The following is a 16,280-nucleotide window of genomic DNA, read 5'->3' as shown; positions in this document are numbered from 1 at the left end:
CTGTCACTAGATAAGAGGTCTATCACTAAGCGGCCATGGCAATCGTTGGAGGACGAAGGGGAAGATCAGTCCCTCAGGTGATGCTGTGTACAAAGTGTACATGAATTGGTATAATTCTCAGTGGTCATTGGTGACTTGTGGCAGGAGGCACCATGCACTCGGTCCTTAGCCCATTGGGTGGTGTCAGTATCAGCGCAGGAATATGCACTGCACTCAGCTTATGTGACTGTTTCACTAGTCCCCTCATTCTGGTCCGCTTTTATTCGAGGAGATGACACATCATTGGCCTGTTAGTCGTAAGCGACATCTTAACTTTATAGGAACCTCGCTGTGCAACACTTGGTTCTAGCTTTGCAAGAACACAACTATGGGACGACACCACATGCTACTTTCCAAGTGAAAAATTTGCTTCGATAAGGATAACGTCATCTTTAGATAATTTGGCCTTCCAAATCCCCCTAACTAAACCCTCGTGACTGTGTTGTGGGGTTATCTGAAAGATCGTGTCTATCTACATCTACATGATTACTCTGCAATTCACATTTCAGTGCTTGGCAGAGGGTTCATCGAACCACAATCATACTATCTCTCTACCATTCCACTCCCAAACAGCGCGCGAGGAAAACGAACACCTAAACCTTTCTGTTCGAGCTCTGATTTCTCTTATTTCATTTTGATGATCATTCCTACCTATGTAGGTTGGGCTTAACAAAATATTTTCGCATTCGGAAGAGAAAGTTGGTGACTGAAATTTCGTAAACAGATCTCGCAGCGACAAAAAAGTCTTTGCTATCAGTGATGTACAAGACTCTTCCTGATCTCGAGGATAGCATACTACGACACATCACCGGACATGCTATGCTGAACTGTTGACCATGACGTGTTACAGATGCAGCAAGTTGCTGAGACAGGAGACCATACTTCACCGCACCACATACTGACTGCTTACAGCTCCATATTTTCACCTGGTGACAGAAAGTGGAACGATTTCTTTTTTAGCATACTCCGCGATTGCACCGATTGATGAACATACCTACGGTGTAAAAACAACTGGACCATAGCCTGCAATCAATAGCAAAACGCATACGGTGCACATGTCGAGTAAGACTGACTTTACTCTTTATACTTAAGAGCAAACACACTTCTACATTCTTTGCCTGGAACGTACATTCGTATAATAAATTAAAACCAGTCATCATCTCAAGTTTTGACCACTGTTGTCGTAAGGTTTTCCTCTGTTGTAAGGCAACTGAAACTGGAATGAGCTGACATACGAAATTTCAAAACTACAGATTAAGTTTTTCAAGCAAATAAATAAGATGAAATTATGTCCAGATAACAGTGAAAAATAAGTTGGCAACAGATTGGGTATTAGTAATAGAGAACATTTAATTTCAAATAGAAACAAAGTATTATGTGAAATATGAACGGATTCATTTAATGATCTAAGTTAACATGTAACGATGTAAATGGAGCGAAATTGAATTGTAAGATGTAGCTGAAAATATAGTACTTTAGCGATCCTTAGGTACAAATTAACAAGAATCCTTAAAGGATTTTTTGTAGCTATAATTACTATTAATTAAAGTAAATACGCACTAACTTTAAATTTCCTTGTAAAATATGTCCTCCTTAGTATTTAAAATGAAAAACTTATGAATAACTTTTTTCTGTCATGTTTCAGGAGTGGTAGATCCTTCGTAGAACAAAGAGCAAGAAGAAATTAGAAGTAAGTATTGTTGGTGAATTTGATTTTCTCTGTTCTGGCACTTCTACAGGCGTGTGATAATTGATGGCTGAGGGGAATATTCAGATTGTGTGAATATTTAAGGAACTTTCTGTTTCATTTCTGTGATACATTCCTTTCAACTGTGCCACTCTGCTATCCATAATCAGAATTATGAGAAAACGAAAATTATGAGACCGCAAAAAAGTTATCATGTACGTAAGAATAATAAACAGCTCTGTTTATTGCCGTGCAACTCCCCTAGTTCTGAGAATTTTCTTTTAACAGTGTAATGCTCCATACTGCAGTTTCTTCAGTCAAGTGAGTGAAATGGTGGAGGAGCCATTTCCGGGAGGAGTGAACTGCAAATCTGAGTCCAAGCATCTAGATTTATGTTTACTGTAACCTACCTAATTCATTTCACGCGAATGAGAGGTGGAATGCGAGGTCGATTCACTTCTCCAGCTGTGACCAAACCACATTCGTGCTCCGTCACCAATGACAACGACATCGACTGCCCGTAACATTCTATCCTCCGTTTCAGATTAATTCTCTACGCCAGAAGTTTGTAGCATTTCCCTGATAATATATTCATTGTTTTTCCTAATCGTGTTTCATCCTCACTATTCCGTTTAACCAAAATTCACAACACGTATTTACCACTGCCTTTCGTGATATGAAAGTGAGTGAAATGCAGAAGACTGTGGCCAGGGCTAATATAAACGCCACCACAATATGTTTTGCGTATTTAAGTGACGTAAAATGAACTACAGTATGGCGCTACTCGAAAGTGGAATGCTGCTGGAGCTGGTGTAGCGATGGACATTAAGTTTAACGCGCAGTAACAGTTGTTAGTTGCAATTATGCACCATTCGTTGACGCAGCTACAAGACGTTACAGAAAAGGTCTTTATCGGAGAATTCAACTGGAAAAAGGGACAGTTTCATAGGACACATTCTGAAGAATCAAGGCCGAGATGAAAGGGTAAGGGAGGGTAGAGCTGGCCTAAAGATTCACTATTGTTAGCACATTCCAATTCATGTAGGTTTCAGCAGGTACACACAAATGAGAACTGGCACAGGATAGTCTAGCATGAATAATTGTATCAAAACAAAATTCAGACTGAAGCTCACAACAACAAGCCTCACACGGTCAAATGGTTTAAATATCTGGCCGTAACGTTGCAAAGTGGTATGAAACGGAACGAGCATGCGAGGATTGCTGTAGCGAAACAAACAGCCGATTCTTCTTATTCGGAGAAATTTAGGAAAGAGTGGTTCATCTGTAAAGGAGACAGCATATAGAACACTAGTGGGATCTGTTATTGTTGACTGCTCGAATGTCTGGGATTCGCATCAGGTCTAATTAAAAGAAAACATCGTAATAATTCTAGATTTGTTACCAGTAGATTCAAACAACACGCAAATGCTTTGTGAACTCAAATGGGAATCCCTAGGGGGAAAGTGACATCCTTTTCGAGGAACACTATTGAGCAAATTTAGAGAAACCACAAAGATAAGATAAATTATGATGCATACAGAGGCATACAACCAGTCGTTTTCCCCTCGCTCTATCTCCGAGTGGAACAGAAAAGGAAACGCCTAGTAGTGATGCAGTATCCCCCGCCATGCACCATACCGTGGCTTGAGGAGCATAGATGTAGGTGTAGATGTAGATTAGAACTGCATATAAGTGTTTGAAGTCACCAACATCAATCAACAATACGAAGTAGTACCAGAGCTTAGAAGAAATCAACAGTAGACAAAGCTGGAAGAGATGTTTCTGGTACTAAATCTGAAAGAAAAACGTAGATCAACACAACGAATTAGCTATGGAACGCTTAGAAACTTCCTTATGAAACTGTGGATGATAATTGGTGTGCCTTACAACACAGAATTATTAACAGTTGCCATCACCCACACACTCTCAGTAGACGACAATTCTGAGAGAGAGATAAACATGAAGTTAATAGGCAGCATTCGAAGCTTCCCTACTGACTGGAGCGATTCTCTGTAAATGTCGCATATTTTGTCACATTCACTTGGTTAGAAGTTTGAGAATCGCTCATTTTTTCAGCTTCCTGAGACAACCTACAGGACCATAGAAACGATGGATAAATTGTTTGTACTAGCTTATTCCCTTTGGTTTCATCAGCATATGCTTTCAAAACATATGCTTTCAAAACATATACCTGTATTGCTCACATCTCCTCTCCCCCTTCTTTGTGTCCACCTCTCCCTCCCCTGTCTCTCTGTACACCTCATCCTCCCACCCCTAACTGACCCTCTCCTCCCTCACTCTGTGTCTCCAGCTTCTCCTTCTCCTCTCTTTGTCCATCTCCTCCCCCCCTCTCTCCCTCTCTCTAATCATGTCTGCCTCATCCCTTCCTCAGTCCAATCCTTCTCCCCATCTCTGCCCATTTCCTCTTACCTCTCTCTGTCGATCTCCTCATTCCTCTGTCCATCTCCTCCTCTCCTCTCTCCCTGTCCATCTGCTCTATCTGCCTCAACCTTCCCCTAGCTGTATCCATCTACACATGTAGACACTGAAAACCAGGTAGGTAAGGCAAGCCAATACTACTCCCACAAAAGACCATCTTGCAGAGCAGCCTACATGCCACATGCTTGAAAACCGTTTGTTGTCCCTAACGTATGGGCTGCCTGGCAAAGCAGGTCATACTAATCTTACACAACATGCCTGTCGTGCAGGGTAGCCTAGAGGTCAAGAGTTGGAAAACCATTTGTTGCACCTGATGTGTAGGCTGACACACAAAGCATGTCAATAGAGCCATCCAATACTACTCCAAAACAATGGAGAGCAGCCTCATTTCAGGGGTTTCAAACCTGTTTTGTGCCGATCACATGTAGGCTGCCATGCAAAGCAGGTCGATGAAGCAAGTAGATACTGTTTCCATATAACACACCGATCTTGCAGGGCAGCCTACATAGCATGGGCTGAAAAAACACGTTTTTGCCCATATAGCGACTCCTAGTGGAGTTAGAAGGCCATAAACCCCACAGAATTAATACTTCTGATGTTTGCCTTTCGTGTGTCAAATGTGTTTGATATCGATCTAGCGGTTTGGGACGAGATCTCAGGTAAGCATACATACACACATACAAATAGACATATGGCTGTATATATAATATGCCTTGAAAGGGTACCTCCATTATTGCATCACACACACACACACACACACACACACACACACACATATTAGTGTTATAAGTATGGTGAAGATGGGATCAAAATAAAATTACTATTCTTATTGTGATAGACACAATTGCAGGCAATGAAGAGTAATAATGGTTGTTGTAAATGAAAGAAATATTATACCTTCCTTATCTATGTAAAAGAAATATTTGATTTCAATTGAAACTATTTTTACCTTCGTTAGATGCACATGTGAATTTGGAATATGATGCCGCTGTGCCTTGTTCTTAGCACAAGAGACTATGCACCACAAAAAAACATGTATGTAGTTCTCTGATGGCACAAACATACACTACAGTAAATAAAAACCTCCCATGGTGGTGTGCTGCAGTATGACAGCATGTGCCATGGGGGTCAACTAAAATACCATACTCTTAAGTCCACTGTTTCAGCATTCAGGACACAATAACACAAAAACTGGTGAAGACTCACATGACAAGTATCATGGGCAAATGCAATAATGGTTTTCTTCTTGTGGTGTGGAGCAAAGGCTGACTAGTAGAACTATAATGCGACCACTCTCACATTAAGGCAGCCTGCCAGATGGTAGTGGGTGTTATTCCTTTCTACATCTTCGTCTACACCTACATGCATACCCTGGAAGCTACCATGCAGTGCATGGCGTGAGATATGTTGTCCCAATCCTAGTCATTTCATTACCTACGAGAAACAAATCTAGTAGCGTGCCTCTGAATTGCTTCGATGTTCTTCCTTTAATCTGAACAGGTGTGGAGACCAGAGCTCGAGCACTGCTCAAAAATGGTTTGCATCAGTGTTCTACAGATGGTCTGCTTTAGAGATGTGCTACAATGTATCAGAATTATCCAAATAAACTGAAGTTGACATTCGCCTTATTAAGACTTTACGTGAATATCTATTTGATGTCGTACTGCAATGTTACGCCTACACATTTAATCAACGTGACTGTGTAAAGAAACGCTTCACTGACATTGTTTTTAGATATTATAGTATTGTTTTTTTCTGCACGCTTGCATTGCTTTACTTTTTGGTACATTTAATTCAAGCTATCATGATCATACCATATATAAATTCTGTCTAAGACATCCTACACTCTCCTAATGTCACTCAACGATGACACATTCCCATACACTATAGTGTTATCAACACACAATCGCAGATTGCTGTTCACCCTATCCCTCAGTTTGTTCATGTATGTTCAGAATAAGAGTTTTACTATCGTACTTCTCTGGGGCACTCCTGACCATACTTTTGTCTCCTGTGAATACTTGCCGTCCAGGGTAACACACTGGTTTCTGTTACTTAAAAGACCTTCGAATCAGTCAGATATCTGACAATGTAATCAATATTCTGATACTTTCGTTAACAGTCTGTAGTGTTACACCATGTCAAACACTTTGTGGAAACACAGGAATGTGGAAGCTTCCCGTTGTCCTTCATCCGAGGTTTGCAGGATATCGCACGAGAAAAGGGAAAGCTGAGTTTCGCACGAGGGATACTTTTTAAATTCATATTCATTTTCGGAAAGAAACATCTGAACATACAATATGACCAAGAATCCCGCAGCAGACCATCATTAAACATTTCGAATTTCTGTAGCTTTTGTCTTTCGATATTTGTGTGTTCTTTTTTGAACCGAGAATGCAACACTCTCTGTTTTGAGCACTTTCCGAATTTTGTTATTAAACCATGGTGGGTCTCTGCCGTCCTGATACATACTTTCCCAGAGTGTGATTTACAATCAGATTAAATTTTGCCCGCTATATCTGTTTGTATCGTTGATGATGAGCAGTCCGGACACTTACGTGGTTTGTTTCCAAACTAGTCTAACCTGTACAAGCCTCATCATCTCTTCAAAGAAATCTAAAACACACCCAGTAGATCCATCACTGCAGGCAAGCCGTGAGCTCCCTCTAGAATTTGTATTCTCACACTTTCCTCCATAACTGATGTATCTACTTTTTGATGCCTCAGGATGTGACCTATTAATCTATCCCTTCTTTTTTAATCGAGTTGTGCCTTAAATATATTTTCAGACCGTCTAGATTCAGTACTGCTTAACTGGTTATCCGAGCTAAACACAGTCCAGACAAATACTTTCAGATAAGGCTTCCTAACACTTAAATATTCACGATGTAAAAATATATCTCTTTTTTTAAAAAATTGCTATTGACTATCAGTATTTTATGTTCTCTTGACTTCTGTCATCGTGAGCTATTTTACTGGTCAAATAGAACAACTCATTTACTGCTTTTAGTGTCATTTCATAATCTTACTTCTTAAGTAATGCGTGATGTAATTCTGCTGCATTTGTTAGTTGATATATTTTTCTTCTCCCTGAACTTTGATTCGTTTTCCAGTTGTCGCCTTGGTTTCCTTCCTTCATGGATTACTCTATGTACAGACTGAATAACAAGGCTGTCTCTGTCCTTTCTCAACAATTGCCCTCCTTTTATGTCATTCGTCTCTTTGAACTGCAGTCTGGTTTCTTTACTATTATTATCTAATCTTTTGCTTCGTGAGTTTTATTCCTGATCTTCATCCAAATTCGCCATAATATTATGTTTTTATTTATATTTCAGACAAGCCTTAAATTATGACAAGTAACCACTTCTTTTTGGCCTCACCCATATACACTCCTGGAAATGGAAAAAAGAACACATTGACACCGGTGTGTCAGACCCGCCATACTTGCTCCGGACACTGCGAGAGGGCTGTACAAGCAATGATCACACGCACGGCACAGCGGACACACCAGGAACCGCGGTGTTGGCCGTCGAATGGCGCTAGCTGCGCAGCATTTGTGCAACGCCGCCGTCAGTGTCAGCCAGTTTGCCGTGGCATACGGAGCTCCATCGCAGTCTTTAACACTGGTAGCATGCCGCGACAGCGTGGACGTGAACCGTATGTGCAGTTGACGGACTTTGAGCGAGGGCGTATGTTGGGCATGCGGGAGGCCGGGTGGACGTACCGCCGAATTGCTCAACACGTCGGGTGTGAGGTCTACACAGTACATCGATGTTGTCGCCAGTGGTCGGCGGAAGGTGCACGTGCCCGTCGACCTGGGACCGGACCACAGCGACGCACGGATGCACGCCAAGACCGTAGGATCCTACGCAGTACCGTAGGGGACCGCACCGCCACTTCCCAGCAAATTAGGGACACTGTTGCTCCTGGGGTATCGGCGAGGACCATTCGCAACCGTCTCCATGAAGCTGGGCTACGGTCCCGCACACCGTTAGGCCGTCTTCCGCTCACGCCCCAACATCGTGCAGCCCGCCTCCAGTGGTGTCGCGACAGGCGTGAATGGAGGGACGAATGGAGACGTGTCGTCTTCAGCGATGAGAGTCGCTTCTGCCTTGGTGCCAATGATGGTCGTATTCGTGTTTGGCGCCGTGCAGGTGAGCGCCACAATCAGGACTGCATACGACCGAGGCACACAGGGCCAACACCCGGCATCATGGTGTGGGGAGCGATCTCCTACAGTGGCCGTACACCTCTGGTGATCGTCGAGGGGACACTGAATAGTGCACGGTGCATCCAAACCGTCATCGAACCCATCGTTCTACCATTCCTAGACCGGCAAGGGAACTTGCTGTTCCAACAGGACAATGCTCGTCTGCATGTATCCCGTGCCACCCAACGTGCTCTAGAAGGTGTAAGTCAACTACCCTGGCCAGCAAGATCTCCGGATCTGTCCCCCATTGAGCATGTTTGGTACTGGATGAAGCGTCGTCTCACGCGGTCTGCACGTCCAGCACGAACGCTGGTCCAACTGAGGCGCCAGGTGGAAATGGCATGGCAAGCCGTTCCACAGGATTACATCCAGCATCTCTACGATCGTCTCCATGGGAGAATAGCAGCCTGCATTGCTGCGAAAGGTGGATATACACTGTACTAGTGCCGACATTGTGCATGCTCTGTTGCCTGTGTCTATGTGCCTGTGGTTCTGTCAGTGTGATCATGTGATGTATCTGACCCCATGAATGTGTCAATAAAGTTTCCCCTTCCTGGGACAATGAATTCACGGTGTTCTTATTTCAATTTCCAGGAGTGTACATAGACACAGAAGATTATAATCTTAAAATATTGCTAATTCTGTCGTACATTTACTTTTTACATATTGTACTGTGTAAGAGGTGAAATTGGAAATCAAATAGTGGAAACATATTTCTAGTATACCAGAATTTGAAAAGCTTCGTCAGTTTGACTCTTAAATACGTTTGTTCAGATTCGAGCTCTGTGGATATGAATAGCGCCGCCGAACATTGTAGCTGAGCGACGGAGTTTAACGGGACGGAAAATAATATTTGCTTTGCTCAAGGGGGCGGTTAAACGTTTGAGCAATCCAACTACACGCTGCCCGGTTATTGCTGTAACATCCGTACACACATGTAAGCGAGATTAAATAATGCTCTCTTATTATTTCCTAGATCGCTGAGGATACTTCATGTTCAACGTCTGATTCTTTAGGTTTTTGGTGTCTATGAATGTACCTAGCTTTCATTTACTCCGTCAACACGTTCGGCAGTTGTTGTATCGTCTATGACTATATCCAGCCCTGTTTTACACCGACAGCAGCTACCCAGTCCTTTGAAAGCATTAGGGCAATCTCCATCACACAGAGGCATGCAACAAAGAAATTCTTCAAGCTATTATTACGGAACTACACACTAATAAACATCTTCGGATAGCTTTTTTTACAGGGATAAAACCTTTAATAAAGCGGTCTAAAGTTTTCTTACTTTGTTTTTTTTCGCTAATCCAGAACTATATGTCGTAACATAAGAAATTCACCTACGATTATTAGTCAATAACACTCACCCATTAACCTCTTACGGTAATGACAGGTACGAACAGTATAAGCAAATTTAATTTAGATATAATGAAACCCTACACAGACGTTCATTTGTTTTGATATTTCAATATTCTTTGGAAGACAAAAAGCAAGTTAGTGTATCATCAACAGCGAAGTAATCACGGTATTAGACGCCTACAGTCTCATTTTAGATCCAAATAAATTCTTCGTTAATCAGCGAGGCGAAATTTCATTTCTTTAGCTACATAACCATAACGACCCTTTTCGGTTCGATTCTTATCTCGAAATAAAAACAAAAATTACATACTTCCTCATATTATTGTATAAAATCTTTGCGCCTTGCAGGCATTCAGTGGTTCATTCACGAGTCTGAATGCAGAGGCCACAAATCACAACAAATAATGTGACGTTTGGATTCCGATGCCTGCTGGTTTCAAATAATATATTTATTTTGTCGTCAGCGATCCTTTTGATTGATGCCATTCTTCTCTGCACACTCATCACACCAACGTTCTTTATAAGCTGTACAATATCTTCGGAGGTTTCTTATTAACTTCCAAATTTTGTGCCTACTAATACATCCATTGCCCAGCAGTAAATCTTCAAGACCTAGCACCAAAACGTAACCACTTTCCTCTTAAAGCATTTACATAGACGTCCCACGTTTCCTGTTCAGTCTTATGGCTGTTAACTTCCTACTATATCGTGGTCTTTGAAACGTAAGCTCTAAATGGTTCTTTTTTTCTCATATTCTTATTTATTCCTGTCCACGTCTCGGCTAAGAGTTTTATGCTCTTAACCCTTCATTTCAGACTAAGGAACTCCTTTAATCGACGAATGCTGAAACCATTCAACACTAGCCTGCTTTCAATAATTCTCGATTCAAAAATCTTGGCTAACTTATACTTCAGATTTCTTATGAAACTCTCACTATTCCATCCTTTCTCAAGTGTCATTTATTTTATTGTAAACTACAAGCAGTCGCTCACTACTCATAGACACACAAGTTGGAATGAATACAACATTTCTTACTTTGATATATAATACCTGTATATCTTTATCGCTATAATAACTGAATTCGTTCCAGTCGCCTTCGCCACTAGATTATTAGCAAAGTCTGTAGCCACACTGGTGCTATTTTTGCAGTCCAGTAGCGACGTTGTAACGTTTTTGTCATTCGCTTCACCCTTTCCTTATGGATTTTAATCAACAAATGTAGCGGAATACGATCACAATCATCAACAGACCGCTGTCTGTGATAACCAAGGTTTATGATCTTCCTAACATGTCCCCAAAGACAGAATTATAATTGTGAACATGTTATGTCCCTCCATAGGTGTCATGTTGGGGATGTATGAGGGGCGTCCAGTAACTAAAGCAACACTTGCTTTCCTCGGCCAATTTAGATAGAAAAAATGTAGAATTTGTAGTGGTACATAATCGAATATAACCATTTCACCCCCTATAGTTTCATGAAGTTCCTATAGAAGAGGGCGCTGTACGTAGAGAGTTGCCACTGAGTTTGTTTTGGCTCAAAAACCAGAGCATTTTGCAGAACGTCTACGGAGGTAGGACAGGGAAGAAAAGCAGTCAGTCCTTGGGGAAGGCGGTTGTCATTATCGGAACTAGGTATCTGCCACGTGCCGCCTGGCCGTTCACAGGTGTGACTCCCGCACTGTTGCAATGTGCGAACACTCTCATTCGATGTGATCGATGGATCAGAGTCAAACCCCTCGCTGCACAACTGGACGTCTGTGTTGGTATTGCTGCTACAATCGTCCACCAGTCTGGGTACTCAAAGGTACGTGCCCACTGGGTTCCTCGTCGCCTAGCAGAAGACCATAAAGAGCAACGAAGGACCAACTGTAAAGAATTTCTTGCGCGTTACGAGGCTGAGCTTGATAGGTTTCTGTCGAACATAGTCACAGGCGATGAAACATGGGGTCATCACTTCGAGACGGAAACAAAACGGCAACCATAGAATGGCGTCACACCATCCCTCCTCCTAAGAACAAGTTGAATGGCGCACCTTCAGCCGGTAAACTCAGGGCGACGGTCTTCAGGTACACTGAACGGGTTATTCTGTATGATGTCCCCCCTTATGGTGCAACGATCAACTTTGAAGTGTATTGTGCTACCGTCAGGAAAGTGAAGAAGCGGCTTCAGTAGTTCAACCATCGCGACGAGAATGGAATTCTCTTAAGCCTTCTTCCCGACGGCGGCGTCGTGATTCGTAACTTTCGGAAGTGTCATTGACCTCTGAGCAGCCAGGTCAGCCGCGTCGCCGCATGCAGCGCGGTCTGCCTTCTTGTCCTGACTTTTATGAGGCACTTACGCGCAACTGAACTGATCGCTGGGCGCACTGCGTCCATTGTGGAAAGAATGGCCATATCCGAACTGTCTGCTGTCAGACATCAGGTCACTCAAACCCCACTCCTAACATGCATGAATTTCAGGCTATCTATCCGCAGTGAAATCCTTGCGCTCCGAAGTTGCTTATTGATCTCACAATTGGTTGTCAGGATGTTCGTTTCCAAATGGGAGCGATGGTTTTCGCGATCAGTCTCCCGACATACGCTCGTCTGGGTTTCCTGGCGTCGGTTCCGCCCTCTCGCATGTTGGTTGCATTGGTGACAGTTCTAATACGCTAAGAGGTCGAGTCACCACTACGCCACCATCACATAATGCCGGACGAACAAAGTAGCTCTCGATGCCGCCAAAACTACGGCAGTCTACTTCACGAAACAGCGCCCAGTCCTGCGCCGCAATATTTCGATTGCAGGAGTGCAGGTGCCCTGGTCCCCGACAACCACCTATCTCAAGGTCCAGATGGACCACAAGTTGCTCTTACACTGTCATGCGGAGTATGTCACCAACAAGGGGCAAAAGCAAACCAGGGCTTTGTACCCGCTCTTCCGCAGTAGGGAACTTAACCTGCATACCAAGCTCCGCATTTACCGAACAGTTATCCTGCCTGCCCTCACGTATGGATCTACTGCATGGGCCACGATTAGTGTCACCGGGATGCGGACGTTGCAGCGCCTGCAGAACAAGGTGCTCAGGTGGAGCCCGCACGTCACGCCACTCACGAGAATTGTCACTTTCCCCGAGGAAGCGGATATCGTCCCCCTAAAGACGATCATACGCAACAACGCGCGGCGGCTCTTTGAGAAAGCGGATGCCTTGTGGGACACTGTCCATGGGTTACGCCACATTGGAACCACACTTCCACGCCTCTGGCATCGACATCCTGTTCCCCTAACCATCCTAGAAGAATCGGATTCCGACCATGGCTAACGATATGCCTGGCACGCCGACCACGGACGCATCCTTTGGCGGGACTAGCCCCCATTCTACGCCCAATACTTTCCAACCGTACCTGCCCACGTTAGGCTAAATTTTTCTGCCTGAGTCATGTAGTACTGTCACCGTCAGAGGGTGGTACGGGATTACAAGTCCCACTGCCACACCTCCAAAGTGAATTCCAGTGACGCAGTCACTGCCCTGTGGATGCATTTACTGCCTCACCAACACAGTTAGACCGCAATAGACCGGTGATGCTGTAGTGTAACACATCACCAAAAAAGAGTCACCACTACGACAACATAAAAGATGGCCAATAACAATTCAACATGTTGTCAACAGTCATTCAGTGGCAACATTTTCAGTTTGGTCGTCTTGGACACAGTCCCCTTCCAGAAACTTTATGACCTTTGTGCCTCTTTCACGTCTCTGTTTGAGCCTGGCCTGGAGTGTGCCACCAATTTTGGGGTACATATTTCTTTACGTCCAGATACGGTTCCCCATTTCCCTCGAACACGTCCTTTTCGAGTCTCCTTGCGGACGGCCGTTAAGCTCGGACTCGATCGCCTTCACGACGCTGGGCTCATAGAACCGGTCAAAACTAGTGCTTCGCCCTCAGCCCTGGTCGTGGCCCAGAAGCCAAACGGTTCCCTTCAGCTTTGTGGCGATTTTAAGTCGACAATGGATACCGAAGCTCTCGTGGAAACCTACCCCATATCACATCAAGAGGACGTCCTCACACAGCTTGTGGGGTGAATGTTTTTATAAAACAGAGTGTGCTGATCCTTAGAAACGGATTCGACTAGGTCAGGAATCGCAACGAGTTGTTATCAGTACACCTTTTTGCTTATACAAATATATACGCTTGCCTTTTGGGATATCTTCTGCTTCAGCGATCTTCTAGAGATACCTGGAATAGTTAACCGTATCCATCCCAGCTTGAACCAATTGCCTTGATGACTTAACCCATTATGGCCAAAACTCTATCAGATCATTTTTTGCAAAGTTTTATACATAAATACGTTACATTGAGTGATTAATTGAATAACAAGTTGTTTTGAAAATTTTCAGTTTATTAGAACTAAAACTACAGACCGTCCCATTTTTGGGACATTGGCCGAATGCACTATCCAAATTCACAAATTATTCTCCATGCATAACATTGTAAGAAACAACACAAACAATAAATAAATAATGTTTTATTATTATAGAATGTCTATTCAGTATGAAATGAAGCAAAACACTTGTCAAGTACATCAACTTTGCACCCATCACAGTTTTTTTTTCCTTGCAGTCAGGACATGTCTTCTATGTTTTACTGTCTTCTGTGTTTTATTTGACACAATGAAATGATTTCCTTGATCTAGTCATAAACCTCTGCTCACCCGTCCTCCCATCAATTTGCTTCCTTGTGGTCCTCTGCGTTTTGGTACTGATTCTGTTTTCTTTAATAGGTAAAACATCACTATTCTATGTCGGACATCCAAAAGTGAGAGCTTCTCTCTAAAGTACCATCTACATCTTATAGAATACATTTTGGTCAATGTCTTCTTCATCTGTTATTACATCTGCATCGAGTGGAATAATCGCCAATTCTACGTCATCATCTTCATTGTCACTTACTTGATGGTTCGCTAGTTCTGCCAGCATTTCTTCAAGTGTAAGTCCACGCGGCATGTTTTTATCCCGTTGGAATCTTAAAATTCGAATAGAACATGAAAAAAAGCAGATATAAAGAACGTAAAATGCAATTCTTCTCTGTATAATACGTGTATACAAGAATAGGGCACTTCAACAATAAATGATAGTGTAACATGTCATTGTCCCATTACTGGGACGCATAAAGTATATCGATATTGCACTTCCTTGAAAAAATCTGAAGTATACTTAATCTTACATGGACATCCATAAGTTCATAACAAATACGCCCAGACAACTAAATCACAGCTCATTGTCGTCCAGGAAGTACCAGCAGACATACAGTGGTGCCAAGTGCGAGAACAAAAAATCGGCAAGTATATAATTTTCCTTACATGATGTACTTCGAAAAAAGTTATTTATTTTACATTGACAGGCATTATAGCAGTTAGTTGAAGCTACAGGTGCAACAATAAAGGCTAAAAGCTCCATTGCTTACGTAGAAATAAGTAAAATATACGCGTCCCAAAAAACGAACAATGGCAGTAATGGGTTAACTGTTACGAGTACTACACGCAAAGACCAGCTGCGTAACTTCCGTACCCATTTTTCTACGTTGTGCGATGCAGGCATCAAGTGCCCTCTGAACAAATGCCAGTTTTTTCAGGACGAAATGGACTACCACGGCCACTTGCCTACCAAAGACGGGATTCAGGGCCTATGCGCCCATTTCGGGTGAGGGGTGGGGGATGGGGATCTGGTATCCCGGTTCGACAAATCTGACAGCCCGCCAGAAGGCATGGACGTAGATGACAGCCGCTAGGAGGCGCCCCTATAACATGCGAGAGCTGCCGTCGCCACCACAGCACTAAGCGCGGGCCACGCCTGCCGCGCCGGCCTGTCGGCGCTGACGGTGACCCTGTAAAGCCGGCAGCGCCGGGGCTCAGACCGCAGTCGTATTCAGACAGCGCTCGTGATCGTTCATCAACTCATCGTAGCTCAGGTAGCTGACAGGTGCTCCGACTTGGTATCCGATTTCGTTTTGCTCTCTGGTCTCGGTATTTCGCCGTGTGGGCTGCGTAGCCGGTCGTCCCTGCTGTGTGTGTAGGTTCTACCAGCGATTCCCCGTGGGCCGGTGCGCTCCGGTCTCACTCGATTCCGGTTTCTAGACTCTCGTGTCCTTAAAGGTCCCTACATCTATCCCTAATACAGCATGTGTGAGACCAGCAAGGTCATCAACTCTGCCCCAGTGGCAGTATCCAGGATATCGGGAACCAATAGGAACAGTCGTGGGCCACCTTGCACCAGGAGGAGATACAACGGGTTTATGTCATCCTTCCCAGTCGAATCAGTGCATGCATCAGTGAGCTCATAGTTCTAAGTTCTTTGCAAATTTGACTCAATTTCGTAATCACTGAAATAACATCACATATCTTCTTAACATGTGAAGCTACATTTCGTTTCTCCCTCACTTCTGGATGCTTTTTCGCTTGTCAAGCAATTATATTATTAAACGGCTTCGGTCACCCATTACCACTTGCAGGTTGTCTATCGGATGGCGTCAAAGTGAAACAGAAATTTAATTTTCGGTATTTAATATAA

At 43.4% G+C, this 16,280-nt stretch overlaps 1 protein-coding gene across 1 annotated transcript in view; it reads left to right on the top strand.

Moving 5' to 3' along the window:
- Window positions 1-1,704: 1,704 nt before the first annotated feature.
- LOC126267745 (synaptotagmin-5) overlaps window positions 1,705-16,280 on the top strand; it is a 216,273-nt gene continuing 201,697 nt past the window's right edge. The window contains exon 1 of the mRNA XM_049973048.1: window positions 1,705-1,729. The gene's annotated coding sequence lies outside the window, so the exon portion shown is untranslated. The remainder of the gene's footprint in view (window positions 1,730-16,280) is intronic.

Source organism: Schistocerca gregaria, chromosome 4 (genome assembly GCF_023897955.1).
Source record: "Schistocerca gregaria isolate iqSchGreg1 chromosome 4, iqSchGreg1.2, whole genome shotgun sequence".
Taxonomy (NCBI): domain Eukaryota; kingdom Metazoa; phylum Arthropoda; class Insecta; order Orthoptera; family Acrididae; genus Schistocerca; species Schistocerca gregaria.
This window is presented reverse-complemented; position numbering and strand designations above follow the sequence as displayed.